This window comes from Glycine max, chromosome 12 (assembly GCF_000004515.6).
Source record: "Glycine max cultivar Williams 82 chromosome 12, Glycine_max_v4.0, whole genome shotgun sequence".
Taxonomy (NCBI): Eukaryota; Viridiplantae; Streptophyta; class Magnoliopsida; order Fabales; family Fabaceae; genus Glycine; species Glycine max.
Window position 1 is genome coordinate 26,772,097 of NC_038248.2, and position 18,672 is coordinate 26,790,768.

Below are 18,672 nucleotides of genomic sequence, written 5' to 3' on the forward strand. Positions count from 1 at the left end.
AGGACTCTAAGGGAAATGGCTGCACCTGATTTCACCTACGAAAGCTTGTGCATCCAATACCCTGATGAGGATGTCCCATATGTTCTTAAAACTGGACTGATTCATTTGCTTCCAAAGTTTCATGGCCTTGCAGGTGAAGACCCGCACAAACATTTGAAAGAATTTCACATTGTCTGCTCCACCATGAAACCCCCAGATGTCCAAGAGGATCACATATTTCTGAAGGCTTTTCCTCATTCATTAGAGGGAGTGGCAAAGGACTGGCTATATTACCTTGCTCCAAGGTCCATCACGAGCTGGGATGACCTTAAGAGAGTATTCTTAGAAAAAAATTTCCCTGTTTCCAGGACCACAGCCATCAGGAAGGATATCTCAGGTATTAGACAACTCAGTGGAGAGAGCCTGTATGAGTACTGGGAGAGATTTAAGAAACTATGTGCCAGTTGCCCCCACCATCAGATTTCAGAACAGCTTCTTCTCCAATATTTTTATGAAGGACTCAGTAATATGGAGAGAAGTATGATAGATGCTGCCAGTGGTGGAGCCCTTGGAGACATGACTCCTGCTGAAGCCAGAAATTTAATTGAAAAGATGGCCTCCAACTCCCAGCAGTTTAGCGCCAGAAATGATGCCATAGTCATTAGAGGAGTGCATGAGGTAGCTACAAACCCATCTGCATCATCTGAAACTAAGAAGCTTGAAGGAAAACTAGATGCATTGGTTAACTTGGTAACCCAGCTGGCCTTGAATCAGAAATCTGTACCTATCGCAAAGGTTTGTGGTTTGTGCTCCTTTGCTGACCACCATACAGACCTTTGCCCTTCCATGCAGCAACCTGGAGCAATTGAGCAGCCTGAAGCTTATGCTGCAAATATTTACAATAGACCTCCTCAACCTCAGCAGCAAAATCAACCATAGCAGAACAATTATGACCTCTCCAGCAACAGATATAACCCTGGATGGAGGAATCACCCTAACCTCAGATGGTCCAGCCCTCAGCAAGAGACCAGAGCCTCCATTCAGAGCTTAACCAATCAGATGGGACAATTGGCTACCCAATTGAATCAACAACAGTCCCAAAATTCTGACAAGCTGCCTTCTCAAGCTGTCCAAAATCCCAAAAATGTCAGTGCCATTTCATTGAGGTCGGGAAAGCAATGTCAAGGACCTCAACCCGTAGCACCTTCCTCATCTACAAATGAACCTGCCAAACTTCACTCTATTCCAGAAAAAGGTGATGACAAAAATTTACCTAACAATTTCTGTGCAGGTGAATCTTCTTCCACAGGTAATTCTAATTTGCAAAATGTTTTATCACAAGTTGTGACTCTTGAAATTTGAAATCTAACGTTTTAAAACATTGGTAATCGATTACATGCTCATGGTAATCGATTACAACTTTATAAATCAGTTTGAAAAGAATGTTGGCTACTGGTAATCAATTACTGTCTTCTGGTAATCGATTACCAAAGAGTAAAACTCTTGATAAAATATTTTTCTTTGAAAAATAGTCTTGAACAAAATTGTGCTATTCAATATTTTGAAAAACTCTTTTAATACTTATCTTAATTGAGTCTTCTCTTGATTCTTTACTTGAATCTTGATTCTTGATTGAATGACTCTTTGATTCTTGAAACTTGCTTTGATTGAACGACTCTTTGATTCTTGAAACTTGCTTGACTCTTGATTCTTGACTTGAGTTTTTGGCATCATCAAAATAAACTTGGAAAGCATTGCTTCCACAACATCCAGCTTTTCAAAGATAAGAGCATAAGCATTAGAGTCATAGCTGAAATAAGCTAGTAAGCATGACAAAAATCAAGGAAGGATCATCAACCAAAACCTCACATTCATTGTTTCACTGAAGCTCAAGTGTTTAGGCTTATTCCATCATAAACAACCAACACAAGTTCCAACCTTTGCATTTCATCTCAAATCATATAGTAATGAACACACAAAATGAATTTGAAGGACTTTCTAGGCTTGTAATGGGGTTAGGCTGCCAAAAATTCATGGTTTTTCTAGCATTCAAAAGCTTAGGTTCTAGGTGAGCATTCATCCATAGAATTACCTTCACTTTTTCATTCATTCCTACCCCATACTCGCCCTTTATTTAGGCACTTAGCTTTCATTCATTGAATTACAACATACACACTTATTAACTTTATTTGTACTTACAGTGTTTTTTTTTTTAACAGAGAAAACATTATATACATAAACAGTGTGTGTATACTATTTTATTTGACCATTTCAATCCTTACCCAGTGCCTCCCCCAAATTTGGGACAAATTTGCTTTGAACCCAACTTCTGTGGATGATGCTCTCCTACAACCTAAAATAAGGTAGCAGGAGATACAACTGAATAGGCTCCAGGTTCAATCAATCAATAAATTCATTCAGCTCAAACTGGGTGCAAGGGATAATTCATTCAAACATATGGTCAGCTTTTTGGCTAAGTGGCTATTCATAATCAAACATGGCCTTCATCATCCTCAAATTCATGCATCCAGTCCATACTTTAGAGATTCACGCAAAAATCAGTACTAAATGATAGTCGTTTCTCTCAAAATTTATAGATCACACTCTCACTGAGATACGGTTAATGCATTCCTTCACAATCAATCTGACAACCAACTAACATTTTCAGACATACGTCCAATCACATGCTCATTCTCTTCTAATGACTGCAAACTTGATCAAAACAATCATCTAATCATCCCAATCCATTCAATTCATACATTTGCTCAATCCAATCATTTTCAAACACTCATTTCATACCAAACAAGCCATTGCATACAAAGTTCAACCAATTCAGTGTTCAATCAAGCTTTTTGTACAAGAAAACAAACAACTACACTACTGAAATTTAAATGCTGAAATTTAAAGAACTGAAACATAAAAGCTGAAATTTAAATGACATAAATCATAAAATAACTAAAAATAAACTTAAGTGTTCAAAATTCAAAAATTTAAACGTCCTGTTATTCCTGTGGCTGGTCTTCATTCAAATCTAGTGATGGAGTTGCTGATGAATCCTGTATAAGCTGTTCAGGCTTCGCAACTAGTGCAACATCCTCAGGTATATGTGGAGGGGCTAGAGATGGCTGTGGAGTCTGATCTGGAGTAGTCTCCTCCTCCTGAACCATGTGTGTACCTGCATCAAAATAAGAAGGTTTAGGAGGAGTGAGCTCATCCTCATCCTCTGCTAGTGCTAGTGCTGGTGCTAGTGGCTCCTCAGTCACAGACTCTTGGGCTGCAAAGGCCCCACCCCCTCCAGAAGAAGAGGGTTGGTCTCCTGGCCAGTCCACCTGAGCCTCAAACTCCTCCATGCTTATAATGGAGGGCAAGCCCAAGCCCTGAAGGCTCTTCATGATGATGGACTGCCCTCAGTGCAAACTCTGCATCATGGAGTGAAGCATCTGTGGAGTAAATAAAAAGTATGATGGTCCTGCATATAATGGAGCTGGGAGTGGCATCTGTAGAGATGCTGGAGGAATAACTGGAATCTGAGTGGATGAAGAGGGGGGTACTGGAGAAGAAGAAGGTGTTGGTGCCTCTGATGGTGCTGAAGTGGAAGGGGTCTTCAAAAATGTGTTAAGAGTATCCTCATCAAACTCAATCAAATGACCTCTCACCCTCACCTGCTTAGGTGATTTGTCCTCGGGGTCATAGAGGTTTGCATAGAATTCTTTTACAATGGCAACATCAATGTTGCCATCCAGAAAGTCAGTCAACTCCTCCCACCAGTGTCTTCTATCCAGCTCATCTAGGAATTCATCAAATTATGTGGTGTAGACCACCACATTTCTCTCAGGTAGCAATTTCCTAGGCATAATAATGTCTGTGTATCTCTCCCAAGCTTCCTAGGATGTGAATCTTGATCTGTCATATCATACTTGAGAAGGTGTAGAAGGTGCCTTTCTTTTCCTATAAGCCATCTACAAAATATAAGACAAAACACAAGAGATTAGCACACGTTTATTCTCAAGAAAATAGAAAAAATTAAAACTGAAAACAGAGTTGGGCGCTTAGCCCCTTCACGAAATTACTCATGGGCTAAGCGCAAAAAACTCACGATTAGCCTAAAGACTCAAAAAATCTTTTTTTCTATAGATTAGGCTTAGCGCAGCAAGGCACGCTTAGCCTTATTCCAAAGGTAAAGAAACAGAACCTAAGTGGCACTTAGCTAGCAAGCTAGGCTTAGCGCCTGAACTATTATGAGTATCTCAGTATACTATTGACGCTTAGCGCATAGGCACGCTTAGCATCTGCATCGTTTTGGTCAACAGCCACGATGAATGTGCTTAGCGCAACATGGTCCACTTAGCACGATCATCAGAAATCCTAAAAAAAGTTAACAGTTGCGATGAACAGGCTAAGTGTAGCAGGCGCGCTTAGCATGTTTATCGCAATTCCCAGAAATACACACAAGAGTTTTCACCCCTTTCAGCCACATTGCCCATAATGGGCTTCTAAACTACCTAAAGTCCTAAAATACCTAACCCTAAAACTAAGTAACTTAACCTAACAACAATACTAATCACGAAAACCATAAATCAACTATCCTAAGGTTTGAAGCATGAAATAAAATGAAAAAGGTAGTCAATGAACTTACTTGGATGCGTGCAAAGTATGAGGAAGCAAGGAATGCAATGCAATAGCACTTGAGCATAGTGAAAATGAAGCAAAGGAAAGGCAGAGGCACAAAAGTTTTAGAAAGAAAACTTAGTAACTGCCTAAGGCAGTGCCTCTGTTTTTTAGAAATCACGACAGAAGCTCTTAGCGCAGCTGTGCGCTTAGCATGACCTCCTGATGTTTTTTTTTTTAAAAAAAAACTCAAGCGCTTAGCCTAGCTCTTTGCGCTAAGTGTAGCTAACAATTCAAGTTCCAGAGGCATACCTAGGCTTAGCACAGCAAAGAGCGCTTAGCGATGGCAGTAGCTCTGATTGGTCCTGCAAAATGCGCTTAGCCTACGAAGTTAGGCTTAGCGTGCAACCAGGCTTCAACTTACAAAGAGTGATTCAGGCTAAGCGCACTTCCAATGATTTCAAAATAGAATGATGTTGGCGCTTAGTGCATCCTTCCCTGCTAAGCCCAGCTTGAAAGCTCAACTTACAGAATGAATCTAAGGCTTAGTGTAGGATGGCGAACTTAGCGCAACTATTATAAATTTTCACAGAGAGGAAGTGGCACTTAGCGCATCATCCATGCTAAGCCCACTACTTAAGGTGTAACTTACAGTGAAGATGTTGGGCTTAGCGTAGCGATGTGCGCTTAGGTGAAACATTCAACCAATCAATCAAGGGTTTTTTCACTTAGCATGCGCAAGCTCGGCTTAGCGCGTGAAGAGATGGCGCTTAGCACAAGGTTTGTGCTCAGCAGATAAGCAATCTAAAAAATTTTCTAAGTCATTTTCTGCTTATCTCTTCACACATTATTTTAAAACCCTTTTTGTTCATTACTAAACAAGCTGAAATAAATCACAATCACAAGCAAGACATCCTAACTACATGCAATAAATAAAAATGAAGATAGAGAAGGGAAAGAAAAGCTGGGTTGCCTCCCAGAAAGCGCTTCTTAAACGTCACTAGTTTGACACATCATCCTGTTATCCAGGATCCAATAAAGTTCCCACTTCAAGGACCTTTTTCTCAAGTCTTCTTTCCTCCATCACATGAACTTTGAAATAGACATTCCGGTCAGGTGGCTCTTTATCTTCATGAAATAGATCAAAGCTAATTTTCTGATCTTCTATGCCCATTTGCAACATCTTCTTTCCCATATCTACTACACAGCTTGCAGTAGACATGAATGGGCGGCCAAGAATGAGAGGAATATTACCATCCTCTTCTATGTCTATCACCACAAAATCAGCTGGAAATATAAGGTGTTTCACCTTCACCAAAACATCTTCAATCACTCCATACGGTCTTGTGATGGAGTGATCAACTAACTGAAGGGTCATGCATGTAGGCATTATCTCAAGCTCTCCAAGTCGCTGGCACATGGAGAGAGGCATTAAGTTGATACTAGCTCCCAAGTCTATGAGAGTTTTTCCTACAGCATCCTCACCAATGGAACATGGTATCGTGACAACTCCAGGATCTTTGTGCTTAGGTGGAAGAATGCGTTGAATCACAACACTACAATTGCCTTCCACCATAATTCTATCACTATGGATGTACCGGTTCTTCTTTGTCAGCATATCTTTTAAAAATTTGGCATAGAGGGGCTTTTGTTGAAGTGCTTCTCCGAAGGGCAGAGTAATTTCCCATTTCTTGAAGATATCAAGAAATCTGGCCAAATGTATTTCTTTCTCTTTCCGGGAAGGTACCAAAGGATAAGTGTCGCAACGTGCCCTTTTGTGGGCGAGCGAAGGCGAGGCTCACGGGAGCGCTTTCCAAAGGAGGAAAGATGCGCGGAGTCGCCACCAACGTTTATTTGTGGAAAACGTCGGAAAAACCGAAGGAAACCGGTCAAAATGAAAATTCTAAGTTCGGGAGTTGTATTTACGCTTGAGGAAGGTATTAGCACCTCTCACGTTTGTCTCAAAGGACAACAGCCTATTTTTTAGATTTGTGGAAATTGTGTTACCTTAACTTTTATTTCTTTTTATTTTTTTGAGGTCGACAAAAGCGGGGCTTTTGCTCCTACGTACCCTCCTTTGGAGAGGAAATCATACCTACGTAGTTCTTTCTTAAGCGTGAAGCAAGCGATTCTTTTTACTTGAGAGGTGATCATTTTAAGGCGTTGGACCTTAAAAACGATCCATTTTACTTGGTAAGAAACTGAAATGATAAATTTTCAAAACCCTATTTTTGTGGACGAGCTTGACTAGGCGAGTTGATTTTAGCCTTAGTTTCACTTTAGTTATTAGTCAATTCAATTAAGAATGAGAAATCCCAAAGAGAAAACGTCCGATTGATTTTTCGTTTTATTTTACTAAAAGGGTATTTTTTGATTATTATATTATTATTTTACCTCTTTTTGATTTCCAACGTGGTTACGGCACGACCGAACGGTCGGAATTCATTTTAACCAAAATTAACGGATGATACAATTCAAACGATCGGTGGAAATTTATTTTATTTTTAGATTAGGCGAGAAATGACTTAAATAAATGGCTTAAGCACGTCAAAAGGGGGTATAAAAAGCGAATGAAAACGAGAATAAAAATACATGAAACAAAATGTGGACCACCACGGGTACATAGAATGAATTGAAAAGCTCAGTTTGAGGTACTTACCCATTGAAGACTCAAGAAAACGAAGAACGAACGATAAATGTTGAAGAACGGTTGAGAATCTTCGCGTAATTACTCACAGAAACGTTACAGAAACGTTACGGAAGCGCCTCGGCTTGTATTTTCTTCACGGAAGTAATTTTCCTCAGCAATTTCGAGAGAATGAGAAGTGCCAAGAAGGCTGAACCATTTTCTTCTTCACTCCTCCCCCTATTTATAGCAAAATAGGGGAGGAGCTTGCCACCCAGCTCGCCCAGGCGAGCACGGTGGCTTCCTCCAGAAGCAACAGCCTTCTAGAGGAAGGATCTAGAAGGCCCAAGTGGGCCAGATTGCTATTCGTACCCCCTTTTTACTAAATGCACCCCTTTCTACTTTTTTGGTAATTCTTTTTCCGTAACGTTACGAAACTTTACGAATTTCGCAACGATACTTATTTTCCTTCCGCAAGGTTACGAATCCTTATGGATTATGTATTTACTCTTTTTTACCTTTCGAAGAAGTTACGGAAACTCACGGATTACGCAAAAACACCTCTTTTCGATTTCCGCCACATTACGGAATTTCACGGATCGCGTAAGCCTGCTTCCTTTTGATTTCTGACACGTCTCGGGACTTCATTTTTTGTGCAACAAAGGACGCCAAGTATCTCAAAGCGGCTAACCAAAGGTTGCATGTCATGAAGTAATAATCCCCGGACGAAATTAGGGTATGACAGTTGCCCCTCTTTACTTACCTTTTATCAGAGATAAGAGGAAAGCAAAGATAAGACACTGATTTCGTCCGTCCTGCCCTTTCCGTGATGACGACTCTCGTCTCTACTCCTTCTTCTTTTCTGCACAACACAAAACAAAATACAAACAACAACAAGAACAACAAACTATACATATACACATTTGGGAAAGGAAACAATCGGGAACATAACAAAGATCACATTTTCCAGTCAAGAGGATCCGCCCTTGACGATGAAAAACTCTAGAGGAAGAAGGATTGCACTAGAGGGTTGTCGCAACCTACCCTTCGGCGGGAGGGCGACGCGAGACTCGCGGGATGCGTGTTCCACGAAAGGAATACGCGCGGAGTCGCCACCAACGTTTATTTGAGGAAAACGTCGGAAAAACTGGAAAAGACGCGATCTACGAACTTTTTAGTGAAAGGTTCGGGAGTTGTATTTACGCACGGGGAAGGTATTAGCACCCCACACGCCCGTCTCAAGGGACGGCAGCCTTTAATCGAATGTGCAAACATGACTTTGATTTTTATGTTCCCTTTTATGTTCTTATATCCTTTATACCCTTTTTTATATTTTTCTTTTTTTTTGAGGTCGACAAGGGTGTTTCCCTTTGCTCCTACGTATTCCTCAATTTGGGATGAGAAAATCAGACCTACGTAGTTCTTTTTTATCAAGTGATGCTTTTTTTACTTAAGTGGTGATCATTTTAAGGCGTTGGACCTTAAAAATGATCCATTTTACTTAGTGAGGAAATGAAATGACAAACTTCAAAAGCCTATTTTTTATGGACGAGCTTGACTAGGCGAATTGTTTTTAGCCTTTAGTTTCACTTTAGTTATTAATCAATTCGATTAAGAATGAGAAATCCCAAAGAGAAAATGTCCACTTGATTTTCCGCTTTATTTTACTAAAAGATATCTTTTTGATTATTATATTATTTTTTACCTCTTTTTGATTTCCAACGTGGTTACGGCATGACCGAACGGTCGGAATTTATTTTAACCGAAGTTAATGGATAGTACAATTCAAACGTTCGGTGGAAATTTATTTTATTTTTAAGTTAAGCGAGAAATGACTTAAGTAAAATGGCTTAAGCACGTCAACAGGGGGTATAAAAAGTAAACAAAACGAGAATAAAAATGCACGAAACACAATGTGGACCACTACGGGTACATAGAATGAATCGAAAAGCTTGGTTCGAGGTACTTACCGGTTGAAGATCGAAGAACGATGAAGAACGAATGAAGAACGTCGAAGAACGGTTGAAACCTTTGCGACATTCCTCACGGAAAACGTTACGGAAACGTTTCGGAAGCGCCTCGGCTTAGATTTTCTTCACGGAAACAATTTTTCCAAGCAAATTCGAAAGAGAGAAAAGTGCCTCAGGGGCTGAACCCCTTCCTTCTTGCTTTCCTCCCCTATTTATAGCAAAATAGGGGAGGTGGTTGCCGCCCAGCTCGCCCAGGCAAGCAGGGTTGCTTCCTCCAGAAGCAACCGCCTTCTGGAGGAATATTCCAGAGGGCCCAAGTGGGCCTGGGTGCTATTTGCACCCCCATTTTTACTAAGTACACCCCCCTCTGCTGTTTTTTGGTGATTCTTTTTTCGTAAAGTTACGGAAACTTACGAATTTCGTAACGATACTTGTTTTCTTTCCGTAATGTTACGGAACCTTGCGGATTACATAATCATCCCCTTTTTGACTTACGGAATGTTACGGAACCTCACTTAATTATGCAACGATGCTTCCATTTGGTTTCCGGTGTGTCACGGAAACTTACGGATTGTGCATCAATATTTTTTTGGTTTTCCGGCATGTCCTGGAATTTCACAAATTGCCTAATGATGGGTGCCAAGCACCTCACGAGGACCAAAGAATGGTCGCACGTCATCGAGCAAAGGTCCCCGGACGAAATTAGGGTATGACAGTTGCCCCTCTTTACTTGTCTTTTATTGGAGATAAAAGGAAAGTAAAGATAAGACACTAATTTTGTTCCTCTCGATTTGGCGAGAGTCGCGGGTGACCATAAAATTTCCACATGCAAATGACTTGTTGTTCTCAAAATTTCACAAATTGCCTAATGATGGGTGCCAAGCACCTCACAAGGACCAAAGAATGGTCGCTTGTCATCAAGCAAAGGTCCCCGAAAATCAGTGTTTGACACTAATTTCGTTCCTCTCGGTTGACGAGAGTCGCGGGTGACCATGACTTGTCGCTCCTAGAATTTCACAAATTGCCTAATGATGGATGCCAAGCACCTCACAAGGACCAAAGAATGGTCGCATGTCATCAAGCAAAAGTCCCCGAAAATCAGTGTATGACACTAATTTCGCTCCTCTCGGTTGACGAGAGTCGCGGGCGACCATGAAATTTCCACATGTAAATGACTTGTTGTTCCCGGAGGAACAAAAGGTGCAGAAGACTATGTCAGTCTCTGCATGCTATCAAGCGTTCTGTCTTACAGATAGCAAAAGAATGTTTATACGGATAACCACTCGGGTATTTCCGCGTATCATCGGGCCCGCCGCCTCTGGATGATACAAGGGTGCAGAATGACCAAACTTGGTCTCTGCTTGTCATCGGGCCCGCCGCCTCTGGATGACAAAAGGGTGCGAATAACCGTAAGGTATCTCCGCGTATCATGGGTGCAGAATGACCAAACTTGGTCTCTGCTTGTCATCGGGCCCGCCGCCTCTGGATGACAAAAGGGTGCGAATAACCATAAGGTATCTCCGCGTATCATGGGTGCAGAATGACCAAACTTGGTCTCTGCTTGTCATCGGGCCCGCCGCCTCTGGATGACAAAAGGGTGCGAATAACCATAAGGTATCTCCGCGTATCATGGGTGCAGAATGACCAAACTTGGTCTCTGCTTGTCATCGGGCCCGCCGCCTCTGGATGACAAAAGGGTGCGAATAACCATAAGGTATCTCCGCGTATCATGGGTGCAGAATGACCAAACTTGGTCTCTGCTTGTCATCGGGCCCGCCGCCTCTGGATGACAAAAGGGTGCGAATAACCATAAGGTATCTCCGCGTATCATGGGTGCAGAATGACCAAACTTGGTCTCTGCTTGTCATCGGGCCCGCCGCCCCTGGATGACAAAAGGGTGCGAATAACCATAAGGTATCTCCGCGTATCATGGGTGCAGAATGACCAAACTTGGTCTCTGCTTGTCATCGGGCCCGCCGCCTCTGATGACAAAAGGGTGCGAATAACCATAAGGTATCTCCGCGTATCATGGGTGCAGATGACCAAACTTGGTCTCTGCTTGTCATCGGGCCCGCCGCCTCTGGATGACAAAAGGGTGCGAATAACCATAAGGTATCTCCGCGTATCATGGGTGCAGAATGACCAAACTTGGTCTCTGCTTGTCATCGGGCCCGCCGCCTCTGGATGACAAAAGGGTGCGAATAACCATAAGGTATCTCCGCGTACTACCAGCTCTTGAGTCATGGCAACAAAAGGCGGTGTGGTCGACAAAAGCGAGGCTCTTGCTCCTACGTATCCTGCAATGAGGAATTCAGACCTACGTAGTTCTGGATAACTTGTGAGACTTGAAAAAGTCTCGTTGTTTTCTCCACTAAAATGCAAACATGCTTTAGTAAAGAGACAAACATTCCAACTGATTTAGAGCAGCATATGCTTTTTTGAGTGAAAAACAATGCGTCTACCGGGGAAGGAGAGTCTGCTGATGAAATCTCCCATAACCATAAAATGAGCTTTTGGATGTCAGCATTTCGTTTCTAAATGACCATTTAGAGGAAACACTGGGTTCGACAAAAATAGAAGAAATCTACTCAAAGTGTATCAATCTCGCACAGGTAAGTGTTTCATCCTAATTCCGAACCATAGATATGTCATGACTTGACTTTGCAAATTATTTCCTATCAAATCAAAAATTACACGCGTGATCATGGATCAATAGGACTTCCCTTGGGAATGGGTTCTTTTGGTGGTTTCTTCTTTCGGCTTTTGTGTGTTTTTGGCTTTTGATTTTTCTGGCTTTTTTCTTTTTCTGTTTTTGTTTAGTGCGGGGCGAGAAAAAAAAGTCGCTAGTGCACGGGATTTTGGTTGGTAATCAAAGGGAGAAGACTATTTTAGGTTGTGGTTCTCTTTTCTTCTTTTTTCGTTCATTTGGTGACAATTCTGTATTGTTCAGATATTGTCTGGTCAAAAGACCTTTCTGCACATTTCTTCTAGTTCTTTGATCAAGAACTTTCTTTCCTTCCTTTTTTACTTTCTCCCATTCTTTGGTTGGGAATTTTCTTTCTTTTCTTTTTGACTTTCTCTTTGATTGGAAATTTTCCTTCTTTTCTTTTTTTGCTTTCTCCCACTCTTTGATTGGAAATTTTCCTTCTTTTCTTTTTTGCTTCCGAGGGTAAGGATTGACATTCTCACCCTGGGTCAAGGTTTATGGTGAGTCAGGATTTTGGCTCAAGGTTTGTAGAATGGCTAGACATGATACATGTCGGGGTTTGGTTTGGTTCAAGGATAAAAAGGGATGCCCCACGTTATTTCCATGACACAAATGCAAAAATGATGATTTAGAAACTTTATGCAAAACTGGTCATGCATGCACCTATGCGGACACTCAAGTGTCAAATCTTTATGGTCATGTGATGCTAGGGTTCAGGATTCATTTCCTCTATTTTAGTCAACCCAACGTTTCCAAAATATGTTCTTTTATCAATTAGTGCATTCATCCGAGTCCATTTCGGGCGTCTGGGAAAATCTTCACAGCATTCACCCTTCAGGTGTATACACATTTTCCAAAAATTGGTTATGATCAATGAATTTTTTCAAAGAAAAGTTGGAAATCGTCTCTTTTCAAAAGCATGTTGGTTTTTCAGCTTAACAACTGTTTTTCTTTTTTCTACCTTTTTCCTTACTTGCCCTTTTTTCCTTATTTGCTCTGTTTTTCTTTTCACTTCTCTTTTCTATCTCATTTTCTTTCTTTTTCCATTTCATTTTTATCATGATTTTTTTGTTTATTTCACATATATACTTTTGGACGATGTTCCTAAACGAAGAACTCTACACGGTTCTGGAATTTCAAACATCATTGATAGTAGTGATATATAAATACTAATGCAATAATCTAAACAAAAATGTATGCGCTGTACAAATGACAATCGAAACAACAAAAACAAACGTTAGTCTCTCAAGTCAAAACAATAACATAGAATAAAAATGATAAAAGAAATATGAAAGAAAACATGAATCTGGGGATCTCCCAGTCACGTGTCTCCACTCCCTCCCAAGAAGTCAAGCAAATCGGCCATCTCCTCATCCTCGTGGGCTTCTTCTCCATCGCCGGAAGCTTCCGGGGGCGCCTCTCCTGCTTGGGCCTCGGGCCAATCTCCGGGCCATGCTACCTCTGCCCTGAACTGGTCTGGAGTAGGGCATGAAAAAGAAGCGAAGCCCTGGCTCTGCATGCTAAGGCTCATCTGGTACAGACAGTCATGGGTCCGTACATGTGCTCGGTGGTTGGCCGCCTGCTGGCGAACCAAATGCCGTAAATACTGCTCTATGTCAAATGCCCCAACCTGGCCAGCCTGATGAGGTGGTGGTGGCGCGCCTGCGGCCTGTGGGGCATCACCCTGAGCCTGTCTCTGGGTACAATACTTCTCAATAAAAGCCCGGGTGATGGGCGGCCGAATCACCTTGGTAGGTGCAACGGGGACTCCGAACGACTGGCAGAGTCCTGTGATCAGTGCGGGGAATCCCAGGGCCCTGTTGGACTTATCTGGGTCCAAAGGGTGCCTAGTGGGCGCCATACCTGCAAAAATATAGATGGCATCAGCGATCAACTGAGCCACATGGATGCTCATCCGTGTCAGGATGGCGTACACCAGCTGGCACTTAGGCATGGGGAGGTCGGAATTATGATCGGTGGGCAGGATGTTGCTGAGGAGCAACGTCATCCATATCTGGGTCAGGGTGGTCATACTGGTGCGCATGATTCGCACTCGCCTCCCTGCAGCAGTCCGGGCAAAATCCTGCCCCGGTATACATAGCAGCTGGGCGATGGCCTCCTCATCGAACCCATCAGACCGGTTCCTCCTCTGGCCATACTCGCATTCCTGGCCCTCTTCCAACACCATCGGATATCCCAGGAGCTGGCTGATAGCGTCGGCATCGAACGGGATCCACTGACCCCTAACCCAGGATCTCATATCACGCACGCCCTCCTCTGTTGGCCAAGCATTGGCATAAAATTCAAGGACTATTTCTGGATCAAACTTGGCCATAGGAGTAACCAGTGGTGCCCACCGCCGGCGCCCTATTTCCTCCTGAAAATCAGTATACTCGTCGTCCCTGAGCTGGACGCGTCGCTCCCGGAGAAACGACCATCCCTTGATGGCTTCGAAGCGCTGCTGGTGTACAGCGCTCCTAAAGCGGTGACTGTCGTACTCCGGAGCGGAACTAGTTCCTTCGGCCGCCTTGTCCTTCCTGGACCTCTTTGAGGCAAGCTTCCTCGGGGCCATTCCTGCGAAGGCAAACATTTGGAAAGTTAGTTTTACCAGTGGGACATTACTCTTAAAACAAAAATGGCATATAACCTCCTCCCACAAATACAAACATCAATGTAAATTTAGAGCAAGCTTATGCGCATATTTCCTTACAATCGTTCTCTTGCACAAGACAAAAAAAAATGCACCCATATACAATCAAGGCAGCTTCGTTACCTAGATTATTTACACGTACTTCCAAGGTGTATTTGTTACTTACATCACACACATCTCCTTGGCTAAATTCACATACATGCATACTCCAAGCATTTTGGGGTACCAAAAATTGCACCTGTGCACATCTTGGTATTTCTAATACCTATACATACACAAACTTCATGATGAATCTTGACTATCTACACAATAAGGTGCTACATCTCATGCCTTTTTTCAAGTTTTTGCTACCTAAAGCCGCATGCAAATTCAAGCATATTTTCCTTTGCTGACTAAAATTGTATTCAAATTATATATATATTTTTTGGAATATGTCTTTTTTCACATAACATTCAACATATTTATATATATTTTTTTTGTGAGACATTTTGACTACCAAAAATTATATATACATACATTCAAGTATTTCGCTATTCATACCCAAAGTGCAAATTGCCAAAGGTATCTTGCTACCTATTCTAAACCTACGCATTCATGACGAGCACAATTCCTAGACATCTAGGCGTAGGGAAAATATTATAGTGTGGCCCATAGCTGATTGCTGGCCCAAAAGAGGGTAACTTTACCCAATGTGCACCTCCTTTTGTGTACTTTTGCATAAAAACTTTGGTTCCTAGGCCTAGGACATATGCGGGGTAATTACTCTAGCTCTTTCGAAAATGAATGCATGTCCCAAAAATATGTGCAAACCAAATTGCCCCATGGGTTGTTTCCCTACAAAAATCACGCGCTAATGCCATTGAGGCATTTCACCGAACACTTGGTGGGCGCGCGTTTAGGCATCAATAGCAAGAGAACGGGGACAATGTGGCATGTCCCATTACTTCAAAATGCATTATAGGCCTAGGGCCATCTCATACAAACCCCTAATTCAACCTAATCAAGCAAGAAAACAAATCAAAATTGCCCCATATTTGAACACACTCCCACAATTTAGAGCACAAAAAGGAGATCAAAATACACCAATGAAAAGCTAGAAAGCTTAGGGATGGAATACTTACTTGTTGGTGATGAACAAAAGCGCAAAACGGAATCAAAAAATGCGAAAAAGGATGACCCTAGGGCTGCAAATTCATCAATCCCGTGGGTATGGCTTTTGAAAGGGGGGAAAAGAAGTTTTTGAACGTAAAAACGCCCCCCCTTTCGTCATTTTTATAATTTGGTGCAGGGGTGGCTCGCCCAGGCGAGCCCAGCTCGCCCAGGCGAGCTAACCTGCACTTTTTTTTTTTTTTTTTTTTTTTTTGAGGGGAACATTAACCATGTCCCCTCCCTTCTCATGGATTAGCATTTTGCCTAACTTGAACTTACTTAGGTTAGAATTAGGCGTTGATTACTTATTTTATTATTACCCTTTTCCTTTTTAAAACAAACAAATAGTAAAAGAAAGCTGCAAAATACAAAGGATACGGAGCTGCCTTGCAGTGACATTCCCTGTTTGTTTCGCACAGAGAAGAGCAACGATCGGTCGGTCGTGACCCCATCCCCGCTTGCGTTCATCCTTAAGTACCTGCAAGTAATAAACAACCAGGTATGGCCAATCTTGGCCGCATCATTACCCTACCTTGACTGGTTTCTGCCATTCATGTTTTGTCTTCACTCCAGAAGGTAGCCCAAGGTGATCCTGCCCCTGTTTTACCACAACAATATACATGCGTATGCGTATGCGTATGCATGAATGTTTTCAAACGCAGAAAATTTAGGGAAAGTTGGTTCAGGTTCAATTCTAATTAAGCGCTTGGGGGATCCCATGAACTGAGCGGAAGGGCTCAGGCGATCACAAATTAACGCAAGGTGTGAAACTAACGTGAGGACTAAAAGCCTCAAATCCATGTTCATTTCTTTGAAAGACCGTAACAAGGGATACAGCGGACCGGAAATCCCTGGGGGGAGATCTAGAAAACGCACGAAGATAAAGAACATGCAGCGACATCCTTAATTGCCCCAGCTTCTAAGCATAATATTGTTTGACGACATCAGAGTTCACGGGTGAAGGTAGCTCTTCGCCATCCATGTTGGTAAGCACCAGGGCCCCTCCGGAGAAAGCCCTCTTCACAACAAAAGGCCCTTCGTAGTTCGGGGCCCATTTCCCTCGGTGGTCCTTGACAGCATGGGACATCTTTTTTAGCACAAGGTCTCCCTCATGGAACTTGCGTAAGCGTACTTTCTTGTCGAACGCGCTCTTCATTCTTTGCTGGTACAAGCGCCCATGACTCATGGTCGTTAAGCGCTTACCCTCAATGAGGTTGAGCTGATCGTAGCGTGTTTGAGCCCACTCTGATTCCTTTAATCCGGATTCTGCCAAGATCCTTAACGACGGGACTTCTACCTCAAATGGTAACACCGCCTCCATCCCATATACCAATGAGAACGGCGTTGCCCCAGTTGACGTTCGCACTGAAGTCCGGTAACCGTGTAACGCGAATGGGAGCATCTCGTGCCAATCCTTGTATGACACAGTCATCTTTTGGATAATCTTTTTGATATTCTTATTGGCTGCTTCCACGGCTCCATTCATCTTTGGCCGGTAGGGTGTGGAATTGTGATGCTGGATTTTAAACTCCTCGCACATTTCCCCCATCATTTTGTTATTCAGGTTGGTGCCGTTGTCCGTGATAATCTTTTCTGGCAAACCATATCGGCAGATGATCTCCTTCTTAATGAACCTGACCACCACATTCCTCGTGACATTGGTATATGAAGCCGCCTCGACCCACTTGGTGAAATAATCTATTGCTACGAGGATGAAGCGATGACCATTCGAGGCCTTGGGCTCAATGGCCCCGACGACATCTATTCCCCACATGGAGAAAGGCCAAGGGGCGGACATGACATTCAGAGGATGCGGTGGGGCATTGACATTATCCGCGAATGCTTGACATTTGTGGCACTTCCTCACATGGACACAACAATCACTTTCCATAGTAAGCCAGTAATAACCTGCTCTTAAGATCTTCCTGGCCATAGCATGCCCGTTGGCGTGTGTTCCAAACGAGCCCTCATGGACTTCCTCGATCATGTGATTTGCCTCCTTGGCATCCACACATCGCAGGAGTGTCATGTCGTGATTTCTCTTATACAGTGTGCCTCCGCTCATGAAGAAACTGGCTGCCAACCTTCTCAATGTCCTTTTATCGTTGTCGGCAATCTCTGGCGGGTATTCTTTGCTTTCGACATATCGCTTGATGTCGTAATACCAGGGCTTTCCGTCCCGTTCCTCTTCCACTTGGCAACAATGTGTGGGTTTGCCACGACACTGAAATTCAATGTAGGGTAGGTCCCCGTGCGGTGTTAGCTGGAACATAGATGCCAATGTAGCAAGTGCATCCGCCATTTGATTTTCCTCGCGGGGAACATGATGGAAGGAGATCTCATCGAAAGTCTCAGCCAACTCCTTGATGTAGGCTTTGTAGGGTATCAGCTTGGGATCTCTAGTTTCCCATTCTCCTCTCAGCTGATGGATTACCAACGCTGAGTCGCCGTACACCTTGAGTAGTTTGACATCGGAGTCAATTGCTGCCTGGACGGCTAGGGCACATGCTTCATATTCGGCCATGTTGTTGGTGCAGTCGAATCCTAGCCTGGCTGTGAAAGGTACACATTGATTGTCCGGAGAGATCAACACTGCCCCAACGCCATGACCTAGAATGTTTGACGCTCCGTCAAACCATACAGTCCATTTGTCCCGATCTTCGTCCAACTTTTCCTCGAACAAGGCCATGATGTCCTCATCCGGGAATTCCGGATGCATGGGCTGGTAGTCGTTAAGAGGCTGTTGAGCCAAGTAATCTGCCAAAGCGCTTCCTTTTATCGCCTTTTGGGTGACGTAGACTATATCAAACTCAGATAGCAAGACTTGCCACCGGGCGATTCGTCCTGTGAGAGCTGGCTTTTCAAAGATGTACTTAACTGGGTCCATTTTGGATATCAACCAGGTAGTATGGCTCAGCATGTACTGCCTTAAGCGATGGGATGCCCATACTAAAGCACAACACGTTCTTTCGAGCAAGGAGTA

General features: G+C 42.9%; 1 non-coding gene across 1 annotated transcript; it reads right to left on the reverse strand.

Moving 5' to 3' along the window:
• Positions 1 to 354: 354 nt before the first annotated feature.
• On the reverse strand, positions 355 to 461 carry LOC112998445 (small nucleolar RNA R71). Its single transcript, XR_003263546.1, has one exon. It is a non-coding gene; the product is annotated as a small nucleolar RNA R71 (small nucleolar RNA).
• Positions 462 to 18,672: the final 18,211 nt, after the last annotated feature.